The sequence below is a fragment of the Neolamprologus multifasciatus genome, chromosome 20, assembly GCF_963576455.1.
Source record: "Neolamprologus multifasciatus chromosome 20, fNeoMul1.2, whole genome shotgun sequence".
In the NCBI taxonomy this organism is placed as follows: domain Eukaryota; kingdom Metazoa; phylum Chordata; class Actinopteri; order Cichliformes; family Cichlidae; genus Neolamprologus; species Neolamprologus multifasciatus.
In genome coordinates, this window is record NC_140458.1 from 33,022,937 (window position 1) to 33,041,763 (window position 18,827).

At 40.9% G+C, this 18,827-nt stretch overlaps 1 pseudogene across 1 annotated transcript in view; it reads left to right on the top strand.

The window, feature by feature from the left end:
* The first annotated feature begins 116 nt into the window (after nucleotides 1–116).
* LOC146495360 (sodium channel protein type 8 subunit alpha-like) overlaps nucleotides 117–18,827 on the top strand; it is a 32,882-nt pseudogene continuing 14,171 nt past the window's right edge. Inside the window, exons 1-9 of the transcript XR_014871609.1 lie at nucleotides 117–924; nucleotides 2,445–2,580; nucleotides 2,818–3,056; nucleotides 6,502–6,675; nucleotides 7,204–7,560; nucleotides 8,606–9,079; nucleotides 12,219–12,336; nucleotides 13,813–13,967; nucleotides 14,445–14,618. The product of XR_014871609.1 is annotated as a sodium channel protein type 8 subunit alpha-like (transcript). The remainder of the gene's footprint in view (nucleotides 925–2,444; nucleotides 2,581–2,817; nucleotides 3,057–6,501; nucleotides 6,676–7,203; nucleotides 7,561–8,605; nucleotides 9,080–12,218; nucleotides 12,337–13,812; nucleotides 13,968–14,444; nucleotides 14,619–18,827) is intronic.

Here is an 18,827-nt window from a genome sequence, read left to right on the forward strand (position 1 = left end):
TATTATATATTATTATATTATTTATTATTATTATTATTATGATATATTATTATATTATTTATTTTTTATTATTTATTATTATTATTATTATTATTATTTTATATTCAGCTGACGAGTTAACGAGGCCTACGGGCCTTATGTAACGCTTTTCAACACGTCTGTGAAAATCCCTCATGTGACATGCAAGGGTTCCTTTGTGCTTTTCACTCATCTTCTACACAACCAGAGGGCTATTGTCAAAACATTTGATTTCCCGTGAGCTAGCATACTTTGTGTAGAGCTAAAAAATAGCTGGATCAATGCTAGCTACATTCCAGATTGTTGCTGTCGTGACTCATGTTCAGATTGCACTTGTCTCAGACGCCTGTATCTCTGTCCTGTGTGTGTGTGACCTTGACACTGAAGCATATCACTAACCTAATTATCTAGTTCTTGTTTATTTAGTCAGAAGAATATGGCTCCTCGTGGGAAGGAGCCCTCGCTGCATTACATTTCCCACAGATGTTGGCTTTCATCTTGTCCTCTGGAGTTGAAGGGCCCAGAAGGGCCCAGGGCTCCGTCACACAAATATCTCCTCTTCTCATCCTTTTTTCTATTTCCTTCCTCCAGTCTCTCCTGAGTATACCGGGCTCACCCTTCCTCTCACGCCACAACAGCAAGAGCAGCATCTTCAGTTTTAAGGGCCGCAGCAAGGACGTGGGCTCGGAGAACGAATTCGCCGACGATGAGCACAGCACCGTCGAGGAGTGCGAGGAGCGCCGAGGCTCCCTGTTCAGCCCGTACCGGCGGAGCAGCTACACTGGCTTCCATGGCAAGAGGAACAGCACGGTGGACTGCAACGGCGTGGTGTCGCTCATTGGCCCCGGGCCCGGTGGACGCCTTCTGCCTGAGGTGAAAATAGATAAGGCAGCTACTGACGAAAGTGTAAGGAAGTCAATGAGTAGACCTATCTAGGCATGGCCCCCCCTCTCGTCCGTTACGTTTCTTTCTGGCTCTCTCTCCTCTACTGTCATCTTTGCAAGTCCGTATGTATCTCTTGGCTAAGCGCTCGCGCCTCCCCTCCCCCAGCCCCTGCAGTGTATGCTGCCCTCCAACTGTAGGCAAAGGATGGGAAAATAAACGTGATTATAGCATTTATACTTAAACCTTTCACAAGTTAGCTTCATACTTGGTCTATCAGTGACTTCCAGGCAATTTTACTGTTTGAAATGAATGATGACTGTTAATGTTTTGAATATGTCAGCATCAAACTTATAACTCATAAAGTACATGCACTCAAAATCATTCAGACCCGCTAGTGTACAGATCAGAGAAAGAAGTAACACACAGGTTCGTGTTTTAAGTTCCCGTTCACACACTAGCAGTAATGAAACACAGTTTTTGTTAACAAATGGCATATAATGATTGGTTAACATGCTCCAGTGTGTTGATGTGTTCCTCCAGGCATCCAGGTCCTCTGCTAGCCTGTGTGGGTAGATCTGCAATAGAAGCCGGAGGAAACAGAGGGGACCAGCTTTATAGAGCCACAGACAATTTTATCTGCTTCCCTAATTCCCTGATTCCACCCCAGAGTATATGTATCTAGCTAGCTACATAAATATATAAAAGTAACACACCATCCTATTAGGCTTTCAAAAAAACTTTAAGAAATGAAGGAGGGCTGCTGTCCTTGTCTGTCTATACCTTTCTATGTTTTCCAGTCTCTCCCTGGTCAGCATTAGCAAATTAGTTGTGCGTCATTCTAGTTAGCATGGTAGATTTAAACCCCAAATTAGAACAAGCATGATGTAGACAAACCAAACTTTGGTTATGATGTCTGTTATTTCCTCTCCTTCTCTTTGACTTGGAGCATGCTCATGCATGACAACTGGATGAATTTGAACTACCTGCCTTCATACGACCTATTTACAATGCTCTTGACTTGATGGTTGCAATATAAGTTGTATGGTTTCAAAATAGGAAGATACAGTAGCATCAATTTGCAAGTTTGTGTTACAAATGGCCAGATTTGGGAGACATTTTGTAAAATAACCTCATGATTATATTGCAATGGCAGCAAAGCCTCCATTATTGCATGACGGGACTGAGAATGCATTCATGCAGAAGCAGTTCTCCTCGCACAGTGTCTCACAATCCATTTATTATCTAATTGGGATGAGCTAATTACATTCAAACACAATTAGGTCAAGTAGCCCTAGACCACTGCTCCCACTTTGGCTGAAACCTGCATGCATTTACAGCATACACACATCTTCCTTGAAACCAGCATACAAGTAGACGAGAATGAAACGTGCCCTGACCCCCCCACCCCAAAAATTCTGATCCTCGACTACTTTTTCCTGCCGTTGCTGTCGTGCACTTCCCTCCGCCGGCCACCGGTGGTGATGTGGGATGGTGTTCATGTCCTCTCCATGGGTGCTTGATTCTTCCTCTCCTCCTGACAGCCGACTACTGAGGTTGAGGTGAAGAAGAAGCTGTCGGGCTCCCTGATGGTGTCTGTGGACCAGCTCAATACCTCCTTTGGGCGGAAAGAGCGGGCCAACAGTGTCATGAGCGTCATTACCAACACACTAGTGGAGGGTACTGCCACTTTAACCCAGCTATTTAACCTGCTCTCTCATTATTCTTTAACTAGGGCTGCTCTTCATTGTTTGATTAGTTTGACATGAATTTCCTGCTTATCTGCTTTGCATATTCAAAAGTACCAGATACATACATTGCATAAAATTTTTTTCTATCCTATTATACCATTGCATGCAGTTTGCTGAGCACGCAAGTATGTTTGGTTTTGATGTATGATCCGCGCTATGTCTTCAGAACTGGAGGAGTCTCAGCGCAAGTGTCCCCCATGCTGGTATAAGTTTGCTAACACATTCCTGATCTGGGAATGCAGCCCCAAGTGGATTAAGATCAAGGAGATTGTGAACCTTATAGTCATGGATCCCTTTGTGGACCTGGCCATCACCATCTGTATCGTCCTAAACACCCTCTTCATGGCTATGGAGCATTACCCCATGACCCCTGACTTTGAAGATATGCTGTCTGTAGGAAATCTGGTGAGTGGATTTTTTTTGTTGTTGCTGTTTTTATCTGGTATTCTTGTAAATGATCTTCTCTGCTTCTTCTCAGTAGCTCACAGAAAGGTGTTATTTATGGGACTGTAATTGACAATGCTTTAATTGGCCGTTCTGAGATGAAAAGGGAAAAAAAAACATTCCCAAACCCCCCGCTGCTTCCTAGTGTTCGTGGATTTTTCTTTACATACATGCACACATTTTCCATTCTTCTTCTCCCGTCTCTCTCGCTGTACTCTGGTTCAGTGGATGCACCTGCTTCTCTGCTGGTTGGCTGACTGGTTGGAGGGCGGTGTTAATATTTCATGAAGGCTGATCGATGAGCTCTTCTAAAATGGTGCCTAAATAATTTCTGAGACCTGGTTGTTTTCATTAAAAGCTTTGTTTTTCTTTAAGAAACTGAGTAAATCAGAGTACTGGCACCATTTCACATAAGTTAACACATATTGTTTTACGCTCTTTTATATACAGTTTTGTGTGTATGTCTGTTTTGTATTAATTTACAATTGAAAAAGCAGTGAAATGTGTTCTTTCCAGTTGTGGTTCATAAAAATCGACTTGAAAAGACTAATGGGTGGTACAGGTGGAGGTTTCTAGGTCACCTTGATGCAATGAGTCATCATCCTGCGCACCAATGAACACGCAGTCTGACAAACGAGGGTGTATACAGGTCGATTTGACTTCGAGCTCATACCACCCGAGTGGATTAAATTCAGAGAATCAAGATGTCACGGAAGTGCAGACTTTCAGCTTTAATTCAAGGGGTTTGACTAAAGAACTACATTAACTGTCAGGAATTACATTTTTATACACAGCTCAAAAGTAATTGGACAACTATGTGGCCGCATGAGGCTTGTTCCCTCGTTATGTATGATTATTTGAATGAAGCACATAAAAGATCAGGAGTTGATTCCAAGTGTTGAACTTGCATTTTGTAGCTGTTTGCTGTTATGCTCAGTATGAGGTTGATGTTTGTGAAAGAAAACAACCCATAAAAATCTAGTAAGAATGAATGCCGTGTCAACTCAGCAACACCAAAAGACCACAGAAGATAACCGAAGTGCATGATGACAGAATTATTTCCATGATTAAAAACAACTTCATAACGTTTATTTCAATTAAAGCAAAGACTCTCGAGGTAGCATGTGTATCACACTTGAGGTCTACAGTCAACCCGAGTCTTCATGAAGGGGAATACAGAGAGTTCACAGCAAGGTGTAAACCACAGGTTACACTCAGAACCAGGAAGGAAAGATGAAACTTTGCCAGAAAACGTCTAAGAGTTCAGAATTTCAGAGGTTCAAAGAAACACCTCATGATCTGAAGTACGCTACACAACCTGTCAAACATGGTGGAGGCAGTGTTATGGCATAAGCGTGCACGGTTGTTAGTGGAACTGGGTCACCAGTGTTTGTTGATGATGCGACTGCAGATAGAAGTCGCATGCTGAATTCTGAAATGTTGCAGAACTGATCAGGCAGCACTTCAGAGTGTAAACCGATAAAGCAAGAGTTTCTCAAAGCAAAGAAATGGGATATTCTTCAGTCAAATCAGTAACCAGATCTCAGCCCAATAAATCAAAGGAAAGAAATAATGCAGAAAGAGCCACAAACCCACCTGGTCTAACAGAACATCTGAAGAGAGAAAACACAGCATTTGGTTATATCCATGATTTATAGACTAAATCCAATTAATTTGAAATCTCTGAAAACAGGGGACTATAAACATAAAGATATCTGTTATTTCTTAAAAAGCAATATTTGATCTAAAGCTGAAAGTCTACACTTCAGTCACATCTTGGTTGTTTTATTTAAAATTTACTGTGGTGGTTGTGCTGAAGCAAAATGACAAAATAAGTGTCATTGTCCAAAAACATGTATGGCCTACATTAGGAGTGGGCGATATAAACGACATACGATAGAAACGATATAAATTTGGCCAACGATAGAGATTTTGACTATACCGCTCTATCGCCATAGCGCATGTTGATGATGTCATCAAGCTGCGCCTGTTTTGGTCGAAAGCATCGCAGCGGCTAAAACCATTATCATCTGCAAATTATGACAGTCATAGCAAAGATATGAAGCACTTTTGAAATATGGGGAAAGCCAAAAACTGCACTTCCTCCACGTCCGTAACATTGATTCATTAATGTTGAATTCTCTCGCAGCTGCTCTATTCCCATGTTGTTGCAGTATATTAATGACTAACCTCGTATTGTGGATGAATAATCTCAGTTGTTCTCCTGACTGAAGTTTGGCCCGTGTATAGCATCCTGCTATGCGATTGCATTTGTCCCTGACCACCAGAATCCCTCACGTTAATTTTTATCGAGTGGAAAAAAAGTTGGCGTTCATCCTCCAGCTTCACTGTGCTAATGTTATGCTAACATAGCCGTGTGGCTAGCAATCACGTAGCACAACATTATATACCAGGTAGTCCAACTTCAGTAACCCTGCAAACGCCACTGCTGTTTAGTTTTCTGTCTTCATTTATGTTGGAAGTGGTAGCAGAGCTGTACGTTTTAATTAGTTTCAAAAATCTCTCAGTCAGAGCATGGTATGAAATGTTTAAGTGTAAACTAGCGAGCTAACTTCCTGTTAACTTCTAACTCCATTAAATTTAATAAATTCTGTTTTCATGGGTCCATGAATGTAAAACTTAATTGTTACACCCGATAAAGCAGCAACGCTGATGATTTAATTAAAGATCAAAGAATTTAGACCGTTTTTAACTCTTAGTGTTCCTTTGACTTTGGGACCTGAAGTTGACGGAGTTTTGGACCCAGATTACACCGCGAAGCTCCTCACTATGGCAGCCGTAATGTTCTGACAATCCATCAAGCAGGGCGGCTTACCAAAGTTGTACTAAAACATTTTTTAACAGATTTCTGCAGCCAAAATCGGTTCGAAGTCAGTAAGCACAACCTGAATTCATACATAAGGCACACTCTCGATTTTTGAGAAAATTAAAGGATTTTAAGTGTGTCTTATAGTGTGGAAAATACGTTAGACAGAAGAAAAGAATATATCGTGATATATATCGTTACTGCACATGCTTCAAATTATATTGCAATGTGAATTTTAGGCCATATCGCCCAGCCCTAGCCTACATGACTGTATGTTCGTTATGTGGTCTGTGCGATTGAAGGTAGCCATCAGTGATCTATTAAAGATGAGAACAAACAAGTGCCGTTTTATCCTCAGTGACTGCAGAGCAGCTGACACATGCACGGACATTAACTAGATGTGCTTCCTCTGTAAATAATCTATTTGTGTTTAAGTTAGGTTGCAGTAGCTGAGAGTACTAACCTAATGCCCTTTTCTGCAGAACAAATGTGTCGGTTCTTTTTCTACTCATTATGCTTTACATTCTGTTATATATGTTTAGAAGCCAAGTTAAATTTGTCCTCCTTCTCGCATGTCAGGTTTTCACGGGGATCTTCGCAGGAGAGATGCTTTTCAAGCTTGTAGCTATGGATCCATACTACTACTTTCAGGAGGCCTGGAACTGTTTCGATGGATTCATTGTGACTCTGAGCTTAGTGGAGCTCGCTCTGGCTGACGTTGAGGGCCTCTCAGTCCTGCGGTCATTCCGATTGGTAAATATCTATCTTTGCCTAGAAAAGTAGAGTTGAGATTGTATCATTGCATCATGTTGTTGCGTGTTATCATGCACATTCTGCACATCGAACAATACTTATCCACTGATGCAGTGTCAGTGTTTAATCTAGAGCTGTTTGCACATATTTAACTCTTCCAAAAAACAAAAAAAACTCCCAAAAACTGGCGTATGTGTCAAAAACTCACAGCATCGCAAATCTCTGTAGAAGTCGGAACCACTGATGTGGATATTTTCGGGGTTACTGCGAGATAAACCAGACTGGCAGATCTCAAACAGGTTCTCAAACCTGTCAGAAAGTGGGCTGTTTTTCGATAAGCACGAAGACAAAACCGGCTCTGCACTGGTACTGCATCTGAGGCAAACGAGGCAAAAGTAAAATCTGTGTTTATTTAAACATTGCTGTATATTTATGCTATTTTTACTCTGCTGAATCGAAGCAACAAGTTCGTAAAGATGGGATGTTATGACTAAAACATAATCCTCCTACTCTTTCCTCCCACTTCAGCTCAGAGTGTTTAAGCTGGCCAAGTCGTGGCCCACTCTCAACATGCTGATCAAGATCATTGGTAACTCAGTGGGAGCCTTGGGAAATCTGACTCTGGTGCTGGCCATCATTGTCTTTATCTTTGCTGTGGTGGGCATGCAGCTGTTTGGGAAGAATTACAAAGACTGTGTGTGTAAGATCTCTCTGGAATGTGAGCTGCCCCGCTGGCACATGAATGACTTCTTCCACTCCTTCCTGATCGTCTTTCGTGTCCTGTGTGGTGAGTGGATCGAGACCATGTGGGACTGCATGGAGGTGGCCGGCCAGGCCATGTGCCTAATCGTCTTCATGATGGTCATGGTCATCGGTAACCTGGTGGTGAGTGTCCCATGTTGTTAGCTGGAAACTGCTAATGGGAGTTCACACATGACTCCGGTGCACAGTTCTTGACACAGTTTGAGAGACGTCCAGAAGGTAGAGCAAAGCGAGTGGACGTTTCAAATCTTCAGGCAGAATTCAGTAAAGTGTTTGGTATGAAAACGGCACTTCTATTCTTTGTTACTTTAATGATGAAGGTTTAGAAGCTCTGTAGAGTTACAGGGAGGAAAACAACAAGCCTAAACCTTTTACACATGACTTTCACTACCAACAACTAGCTGTGTGACTGTTAAAACACACGTAAGTCTACTTAGACAGGGCTTTCCGCTCAGGGTCCCAATACAAACTCACATCACTGTTGCATAATTCATAGCGTTTGGACCATAAATAAGGTCTATGACTACGACATATGACAACTTTTCTTATTTTTCATTGGATGCCTCATTTGTACCGCCCACTTGAATGACAGTTATCTCACTGACTAAAGTTAATCAATGGAATCAATCCATCAATGGAAATAATGGAATTCAAGGTGCCCAATGAAAAAATGCCCCTTTTAGCTCAACATCCGATTACTTTTTTCCTTTTTTCTTTTTCACACGTATATGAATTTAAAAAAGGTTCATTAGCATCACAAGTAAAACAGGAAGAAACAATGTGTATGGAATATTTGATATTCATAGCATATTACACTGTATGTAATGGGGGAACCCAATGTGGAAGACCCGCATTCTATCACTTGACCAGCAGGGGGCGACTCCTCCAGTTGTAAAATAAGAAATGAATGTATGGAAGTTTATTTATAAAAAGACCCCCCTTTTCACTTTATTACTTCATAGATTCATTACCTAATAGAGCTCATAATGTCAGTGTGTAAGTTAATCTTCAATACAGTAAATGTTAAATCAGAACATGGCATGATTTAGGGTGTGGCTTGTAAATCACAAGGTGCTACCTTACAAGTGTGTAGTTGGTTACTCGGATTCCCTCCTGCTTCCTTCAAAACTGCCATTTTTTGTATTTGTTTTTCATTTACTCTTTAAAGGTTTTGAACCTCTTCCTTGCCTTGTTGCTGAGCTCATTCAGTGCTGACAACTTGGCGGCGACAGATGACGACGGTGAGCCGAACAACCTGCAGATTTCTGTCATGCGCATCAAGAAAGGCATCGCATGGATAAAAGCCAAGATGCGAATACTGATGGCCAGTCTGCTGAGGAAACCGCCGATGGAAGATGAGCAGAAGCCTTTGGAAGACATGTACGACAAGAAACTGAACTGTATCGCTAATCACACTGGGGTGGACATTAACCGTGACCTGGACTATGCCAAAAATGGTAACGGCACTACCAGTGGTATTGGCAGCAGCGTGGGCAAGTACATGATCGACGAAGACCACATGTCCTTTATCCACAACCCAAATCTGACCGTTTGCGTACCAATAGCTGTGGGAGAGTCCGACTTTGAGAACCTCAACACAGAGGACTTCAGCAGCGAGTCAGACAATGAGAACAGCAAAGAGGTGAGTGAAAACAGCCAGGACAGGGTCACATGAAAAAGAAAGCACGTCCTCTTGCAATTCTGTGATCCTGATCAGGTTCATCGAGTACATACAACCTGATTACAAAACATGACATATTAAACTGTTCCATTGTTTAACATAGATTAAGCAAAATGCAGAAGCACTGTGTGAAAAACTAAGTGCACCCTTACTGCTTTCGTAGAAATTAAGAGGATAAGCAGCAGCTGGGTGCTGATAATCAAATGCACTTGATCATCAGAATGTGTGAGTTCATCTAAAAAAGCAGGAGTTTGCTGGTCTGGAGCATTCAGGTGTTTGTTCAAGGGGGAAAGACATCGTTACATCATTACAGTACGATGATGTCAGAGTAGCAACTGTTGCTGCCCATCAGTCTGGGAAGAATATTTGCCATTTCAAAGGCCTTGTATCTAGGGCTGCTCGATTATGGCAAAAATGATATCACGATTATTTTCACTGAAATTAGATCTCGATTATTTGACGATATTTATTTAACAATAACAATGTGTTGAATAATGACTTTAAAGATTGTCAAAAATAATATAAAATAGTGTGCAAATACTGATAACAGTGCAAATGTTTGCAATATAAAAAATAAATGAAAATGTAAACGTCTATGTTTAGTGAACTTTGCAGTGTTGCTCTGTGGTGCAAAGTTTACACACTGTGTCTACTTGATCCACGTCTGACTCCGCGAACCCATAATGTTTCCACACCACTGAAGTTTTTTTACCTCTCTTTTCAACCAACGCAGTCACTCTCCTCTCCAAATAACTTCTGCTGAGCTTTCCGAGCTTCCCTCGGGTCCTCTTAATCAGCGGTCCCCAACCCCCGGGCCTCGGACCGGTACCGGTCCGTGAGTCGTTTGGTACCGGGCCACGAGAGTTGAGGCTCAGGTGTGAAATGTATAGTTTTCAGGGTTTTTATCGGTTTTCAGCGTTATTTTGTTATTGTTTTTATAGTTTACGCGGTTTTCCTGGGTCTTTTCACGTGTGTTATGAATACATTTTATTTTTTTCGGTACTGGTACTGGTTTTATTTTGTTGTATTTATCCGCGACACCTTAAAGGCCGTCCATGAAAATATTGTCGGGCATAAACCGGTCCGTGGTGCAAAAAAGGTTGGGACCGCTGCTGTAAACCAAATCTGGCTGAGAATACATGAAATGTGTATTTTGCATTTCGAACACGTGTCACAACAATTAAGAGTCTTAATTGTTGTGACAGTGTTCGAAATGCAGAAGGTGCGCTCGATTTGCCACACGGAGCAGCGCGAGAGTAAAGCACGAGGGAGGGGCTAATAATCGGCTCAGTCATTTTTAATGATCGTTGAAAGCCCAGATCGTAATCGAGATTAAAATTCGATTAATTGAGCAGCCCTACTTGTATCCAACCCTACAGTAAGAAAGCATTCAAGTGAATTGCTAATCTTGCCAGGAGTGGATTTCCCAGCAATTGACACACGGTCAGACTGTGGAAAACTAAAACTGCAAAAAGCCCAAGAGCCACATCTCAGACTCTACAGATCTAATGTATGTTAAATGTTAAAGTTTATGGCATTAAAATTAGGAAAAGACTAAACAAATATGGTGGTTTGGAAGGTTTGCCAGGAGAAAGCCTTTTCTCTCTACGTGAACATGGAAACACAGTTTAGGTTAGCAAAGTCAAATCTAAACAAACTACAAGATTTCTAGAACAATGACAATTGGACAGATAAGACCACATGACCCGGGCTCCTTGCAGTCACTGAATCAACCATAAACTATACTGAAGTATTCTGGAGTAAAATGTGAGGCTGTCTGTCTGACAGCTAAGGCTTGGGTGATATTGGGTCATGGAATAGGACGATGATCTCAAGCATAGCAGTACCTCTGCAACCAAAAGGCTGAAAAATCTGCAAAACAAGGCCCACTCAAGTCCAGACCTCAACTGCATTGCAGTGCTGAGGCAGGATCTTAAGAGAGCTGTGCATAAATGAACCCATGCAGACCTCAGTGAACTGATGTAAGATGATATGCCTCATATCACAACGACGTGAACGACTGATAAAGTCATTCAGAAAGCAATTACTTCAGCTTTAAAATTATTATGACTATTGAATTGTGGGGTCTACTTAGTCTTTCACAGGACTGCTTAGTGTGTATCAAATAAATAATGACATGCTGTAATCTTTTATATGTATGCATCACAGGTTGTATTTAAATATGGCTAATTTTTCCCATCATATCCTGATATATAAAACTGTGAAAATGAAAGAAGGTGTTCTTTCTTTTTTAAAATGACTGCATGTCTTATTCAGGGAGATTTTACTGAAAGAAAGAACGGCATACAAAGAAATACGTCCATGATATTCAGGCCCTTTCACTGTTCCTAATTACATTGTCAATTTGATGCTCCACGTGTTGTTTTTGTTGTGTATAATCCTCAGCTATCCAACACTGTGCCATTTTCTCTCTCATGCCAGTGAAAGTCTGGGTGTGGCTGGCCACTCTATGTTGCTCAGACATAATAGAACCCCATTACTCAATAGAGCCATCTAGACTGGCTTGAGCAGGCAGGCACTGCGGATGAATGGACGCTCTGTGACTTATGTGTTTTGATGAAATGCATTTAGAAGACTTTCAGAGCAGATTATCTGACATTTGATATTCCATTTCAGTGTTCAAACACATGATAGGTGATGTTCAAGGTTGTTATGAAGTCCATTACATTGAAGAAAAAAACACAGAAAAAAAAGAAACAAAGATCAAAGATTTTCCATTTAAAGATAGAGCTGATGTAATTTAGAAATAACATTTCCTCAGGCTCTAAGAGGCATTATGAGTCCATCGCTTCTTGGTACTGAAATAAAAAGTTCCTGTATTTTGCATTTTTGTATGTTTGTTTCTTAATGTCAGTGTGAATTTTATTTCTGTAGCACATTTAAAAGCAACGAGGTTGATCAAAGGTCTTTGTAAAGCAAACCGGATCAAATCAATAGATCAATAAAGTAAATAAAACAAAAGAAAATATTTTAAAAAACCCAAAACAAATAGAATAAAATATGATTAAAAACATAAATATAAAAAAAACAAGACACTGCCACATTAACAAAATGTGTTTATGCGTCTGCTTTTCTTTAGCTGGATGACACCAGTTCTTCGGAGGGCAGCACCATCGACATCAAACCAGACGTGGAGGAGGTGGTTGTGGTGGAGACGGTTGAGGAATACATGGAGCCAGAGCCATGTTGGACAGATGGTGAGACCACTGCTTCCACACCACCCATTACCTCGACTCCCCAGGGGCTGGGTGGAAACTGTAGGGCACCAGGGTTGAAGGGGAGCTTTATTATTAAACATTATTTAACCATCTGTCTATAAATCTACGGTTTTAATAAACTAAAGTGCATTTATAGATACATTTTATATTGAACAAGAAAACAAAATGCTGGTTATTTTTGTTATTTACAGTTCATCCAGAAAGTAATCACTGTGCTTCATCGAGGTGAATTAAATTCATTTTTACCTCAAAATTCTTTGCAAATGTATTAACCCTTTAAAACCGGTCAGAGCGGGCACGCTCTGTTTTGCTTAACTATTTTTAAATCCCGGTAGCTCTGCAACCACATGAGCTAGCGCAATAATTTTTTTTGCATATGAAACCAGAGGAGTTGTACTTACATCTTATGCCATCAGCTTGTCCTAGGTCACAGTTTCCTTCCACATATAGCTTTGCAAAAACTGCATAAAAAGCGCTTGCAGCAACAAAAACATAATATTCCAGAAACACGCTTTGCCGATCCGATCAGCTGTTCATAACACTTCCTACGTCCATCAGCACGAACTATCGCATGTCCGCCATGACCTGCCCGAAACTGGAAGTGACGTATTTTGCGGAAATGTAGTTTTTTACCATCAAGGCCTCATGAGCCTATACTGGTGTTTTTAAAAGTTATCTTTGACTTTATGACTTTCTGTGTGGTTTCTGGGATGCTTAGGACTCATATTGCACTGCTGGAAATAGTTTATTTTGATGCATATGCTGCTTTTTTGCAAATTTGCATATAATATTTATTTTCGTTTTTCCTGCAGTGTATAAAAATTGGTGTATTTCAAAAATAAAACTATGAAGACACTCAAAATAAATTTCCTGTGGTGGGAAACTGTTTTGTGCAACTTTTTTGTATTTACAGTTTTGAGGGATAAGCCTTGTAAATTTCTCTAACTAGAAATATATGTTAAAAACACAAACGATTTTCAATTTTTTTGTAGTTTATTGCACTTTTTTGCAATTTATGTAATTACTATGCACTTAATGCAGACATATTATTAAAATTTAGGCTGTAATGGTTGTATTGATGTATAGCAACTTGAAATGCTCCCAAAATGGCTCCACAACATGTAAAAATATAATATAAGCTCTGTCGGACTTGGTTCTATGGTAGGTCTTAAAGGGTTTTAAAAAATGAAAAACACAAATATAATGTGTTTGCACCCTATGTTAGATAAATCTAAATCCGCATGTGAAGGCTCAACTTGGGCAAAGTTCCTTGGGTGGGCAAAATGAATACAAAGACGTGCATTGTGGGAATTGCAGTTTGCAAATGTAAAAGCTCTTTTAAGATTTTACCGGGAAAACATGTTGAAACCTCAGACTCGAATCTCACGGCTGGTTCATTCCATCTTGTTTTGGCTCAATACGTCTGCTGTTGTTTCTTCTCCTGTGCGTCCTCAGCGTGCGTGGCCAAGTATAAATGCTGTGATGTTGACATCACTATGGGATGGGGGAAGAGCTGGTGGTTCCTGAGAAAAACCTGCTACCTGATTGTGGAACACAACTGGTTTGAGACGCTCATCATCTTCATGATTCTCCTCAGCAGCGGCGCTCTGGTAAGGAGGCCTATTAGCATTTGCTCACACTTAAGCTAACTGTGCAGTTGAATAAAAAGAGAAAATGTTAAATTCAAGAATTCCACATACTTGAACCGATGAGTGAAGTATATATTTAGCGACTGGGGGAAATTGGAGACAAAATAAAAAATGAATAGAAATCAAAAAGTGTTTGTGACATTAAGGAGGTAACACAAGCCTCTCAGTGGTGCGGTTAAATGGGATGGGAGAGGACACAGGGGATTTGGTGAGTTTGTTAAATGTGCCAAATACAAAGCACGGGTCTGATGCAGACATATAATTCTTGTGGACTTATTTACAATTTTCTTTCTTCCTGTAAATCACAGTTAGGATTCAGCCGTCGGCTGGGCTGTGGTGCCGTAAACAGTTTCATTAGAAGCATCGTTAATCATCTAAGTGTAATATTTCTGTCACCGTCTTCTCTCTGTAACTAATGTGTTTCCTGTTTCTCCGTAGGCCTTTGAGGATGTGTACATTGAGCAGAGGAAGACCATTCGGATCATTTTGGAGTATGCTGACCGGGTGTTCACCTACATTTTTATCCTGGAGATGTTGCTGAAGTGGGTCGCCTATGGTTTTGTCAAGTATTTCACCAATGCCTGGTGCTGGCTGGACTTCTTCATTGTGGATGTAAGTCTGGCTCTTGTTCCCTCCAGTGTGAGCTGCAGACTAGAGTAGTCACTTGCTCGGCAGCCACACCCTGGTTCAACAGCGATAGGGTGCAACAGAAACTCATGCAGGCTCTTGATCATCAGTATCAGATAACATATACACCAACCAGCCAAAACATTAAAACCGACAGGCTGCAACAACCATGTGATCTGCAACGCTGTTTAGGTGAGGGGAATATGTCGAAGTGCCGTCCCCCTGAATGATCAGTGTTACTCACCTCACCTAGCTTGCTTTTAATGTCCGGGCTGGTCAGCGTATGGCTTGTACCCTTTTGTTGTTGACCGGGTGTGGTTAGGTTTGTAGGGTCAGGGTATTAACTGAATATCTGCTTCATGGATTGCAGCATGTGAGAGGGCATCTCTTTTAACAGTAATTCCATTAACAAGGACAGTGTTTTACAAGGCTGCACTGGAGTCTGTCCATATTGAAGGCACACATGCCCGAGCCACCTTTTACCACTCCATCAAGCAGCTATTCACATATTTTACTTGGTTTATCACTGAAATGCTTGAATATGTGGAATAATTTTCTGCTTCTCAAACAAAAAACTGCTCATGCTTAGCGCCGCAAACCTGCCCGCATGTTTTCTTTCACATGCAACAAAGTGAAGTCACACACAGATATTTATTATATTGATGACAATTCAAATTAGAATCAAATCAGAGCACACCCAACGACTACAATAGGTGTGTAATCACCTATTGTAACGATTACAATCATATTCAAGTCATGCTCAGAGCAATGGGAAGTGTCAAAGATGTGTTTTTGCTGTCTCTGCCTGTGTTTCTGACCTTTATCCTCTCTCTCTGTGTACTGCTGTGCTCCTCGTGTCACTCAAGACTGAAAGTCCAGAACAGGAATGATTCTCCGGTCTATTCTGTGGAAGCTACACATGTAAATAAGATTTAAAGGGGACCTATTTATCCTAATGTCCTACTCATTCGTTTTTAATATTAGACTCTGGTGGAGCAGCTGTGCATGAGTCACAGAATAATCTTTATTTCTTTTTATACGGGGCCTAACACATGCCCTTCAGTTTATCTTCATCTGAAAACTAGCAGTTTGGTGCTGCTTTCCTCTTAAAGCCATTTTCCTCTCCATTGGCTGCCCCTCACAAACAGAAGGTATAAACAGTAGGCGTGCGGGGGCTGCTGTACTCACAGCCAGAGCTTTGTGCCTATGCTTACAGTCACATTGGGCCAAGACTAGAAAAGGTCTGAAAATGAGTGTTTAGAGCAGTCACAGGGATTACTTCCACATAATCTCATTTTTCTGAAACTTTGGCCATGTTCAATATGAGCTTTCATCATTACGAAATAGGGAAACATAACAAGTCTGCTCTGATTTCAATGCTTTCAATTTTATATAAGATAATATTAGATGCTTCTGAGTTTCCAAATTCAGTCTAACTGGGGGATAACATAAGGGTAACATCTGGATGTAAGATGAATGATTTGAATTGTACATGTTGATTCAGGAATTATCAGCACACATGTAGCAGAGCGGGATTAGAAAAAGAATTTCCTGACTTCTGACTTTCTGCTTGAACTAACCACCTCTCACAGTGTCCAACACATCAGCCCCGTGAATGGACTCGTATTAGAGGTTGCCATTATAAAGCTCGTGTTATTCAGACCCCCTACAGCAAATACACGCATATTATATGTATCACATCCTCTAGGAAATCCACATTAAGCCTAAACAAAGCATTTCATGTTTGTACAGTTTAAAAACAGCGTTCAGAAAAACAACAGAAGCTATTTATTATTGATATGTTTAATGCTTGACACATAAAGCTCACATAGATCTTGTATTGATAGTATTGATTATAATCATACACGCTGTACTGATTGTGGTTCTCGCCACTTTAGACTCCCTACCTGTAAGTGTGTTGTCTCATCACACACTCTGGGCAATGTGAGGTGCTATGTTTCCCAATTGTGACCATGTTTCAGAGAAGTGATGTCCCTCCTCCCTTCTTTCCGCCCATCCTCCTTTTATTCCCTCTTGAAAGTGTAACCTCAGGAATGTGGTGATATTGTGCTGAGATGTAATGATGGTGGGTGACAGGCGGCCGTTGGTAAGTTTGGTCTTCACTAGCGCTCCCCTCCAAAGAAATAAACAAAAGAAAAAAGAAAAAACACCCAAAGAACTTGTGCTTGATGAGTCTGGGCTGTGTCATGGCCTCCGTGTGCCTCTGCCGTCCTGTGTTGTTGGGTGAAACCATCGCCATGGACTCAGAAAGCAGGGGTGGTGGCGGGAGGGCACCATCATTAGACCAGCCTGTGTGGATGTGCTTGGCTCTTTCTATGAGTGTGTTCCTCTTCATTTCCCTCTTATGTATCTTTCTGTTTTTCATTTGATTTGTGTTTTACTGATTTTCATTCAAAATGTGTTTTGTATTTTTATTATGTGTTTATTATTATATTACGGCCACGTTAAGTCAGTTTGCAGCATCGTCATCATTCATTTACTCAACTCGTTTTTTCAGAAATCACAGAAGCAGATGTTTAATATGTGAATACACATTAATATACCTTTTTGTCTTAAATAATCTGTTTTATCTTACGGCAGTAAAATTAGGCTAGGTAACTGACGCTAGGGGTGTGTGAGCATCAGGGTGGACAGGGGTCATACTTCATTCATCCTTTCTTTTTCACTCAGATTATTATCATTGTTTTGTTGTGTTTTTCCCTTTGTTTTCAGTTGGTTTTATTTCTGTTTGGTTTGTGCTGTCGTCATCATGGGATCACAGCCCCAGATGTCATTGGCCTTGCCTTGCAGAGCTCTCTGAGAAGGACGTTGAGACACTGAGGCCGCTACCACACAGCTGGCCCAGCAGGTGGGCCAGAGGCCAGGCACCCAAATGGGGCTCTCCAAGGGGTCAGGCTGAAGGTGACAATTACCCCAAACACTGTAGTGCAGACTAAGGCAAAATCTTTATTTTACTGTCTCCCCCTGAGTATAGATGCTAATTCATTCAAGAGGCAAGGTTAACGATTTTTAAAAAAGTAAGCGCTTGGAGAAATGTCAATTTCTCTGTTTATTTTGGTTCATTCATTTTATTTATAGTAAGAAGAAAATTCTGAATACAAGCCGATACTTTTCCTGCTGCTTTTTTCTGTAGCTTTTATAGACTTTTAAGTCTCATGTCGTCTGTGTTGATGACGGCATCAGTCAAAATGAAGATTTTGCCTGTTATAAACCTCCCTCCGTGATTTTGGTAAGCTTTGGATGTTGTGTACTTCTTGCGGTGAGTTTGACCGGTTGGTTGTCGGTGGCTGGTTGGAGGTGCTTTCACATGTGTTTACTGTTGATATTTTCCTTATTTGTAAGGAACTGGTGCTCCCCCTGTTTTAGACCCTTCAGCATCACGAAAATTGCATTTATGGAAAGAAAAGACTTCCGAGGGTACAATCCTGCAAAAATAGCCAGATTCTTATGCAGCTGGATACATTGGTTCCATCTTGGAAAATGTGCATCCATCCAAGCGATCCTTTTATCTTTGCGATGCTTTCCTGTGCTGAAGACAGGCTATAATGGCGGCTAGGACCTTTAAGGCGACTTCATCAATACTGCACTTCTGAGCACTCAAAGAACGTGAGTGCAGCTTATTGACCACACTTTCCATAGTCCATTTCCTCCTTGCTTAGCAAAACAATACTGTTTATGTGCTTAGCTTAGAATGGCTATACCACTCAGTGCTTTAAATGATTCTGTTACCAGAGCAAAATTGTACAGACATGATCTAAATTTCACGGTGATTTATTGCTACGATAAGAGTTCTGTACATTTACCACTGCTGAGCATGTGCGCACAGTTTTGTGAAGTAGTTAGTTAACTTGAGGATTAATTGCTCTCCAGCTGTGGCAATCTCTTCCTGACTGCTGCTGGGCACAATAAGGGCCCTCACCAGTTCCTTTGAGGTTGTGTGCCGTTATCGTTAACCATTGTTAACTGTGTGTAACTCGACTGTACTCTGTGTATTTTGTCCTTTCAGTGCCATCCAGTGCTAATAACTATATCTGATGTGCCCTAACCTCCATCCCTGTTTCTCGTGTGTGTTTCGTGTGACGTGGCTCTCCTTTATGACTCTAAATGCTGTGTAGCAAATATGATTTGATGTCTGAGAAAGAAAATGGTAAAATGACACACTTGTACATGTTC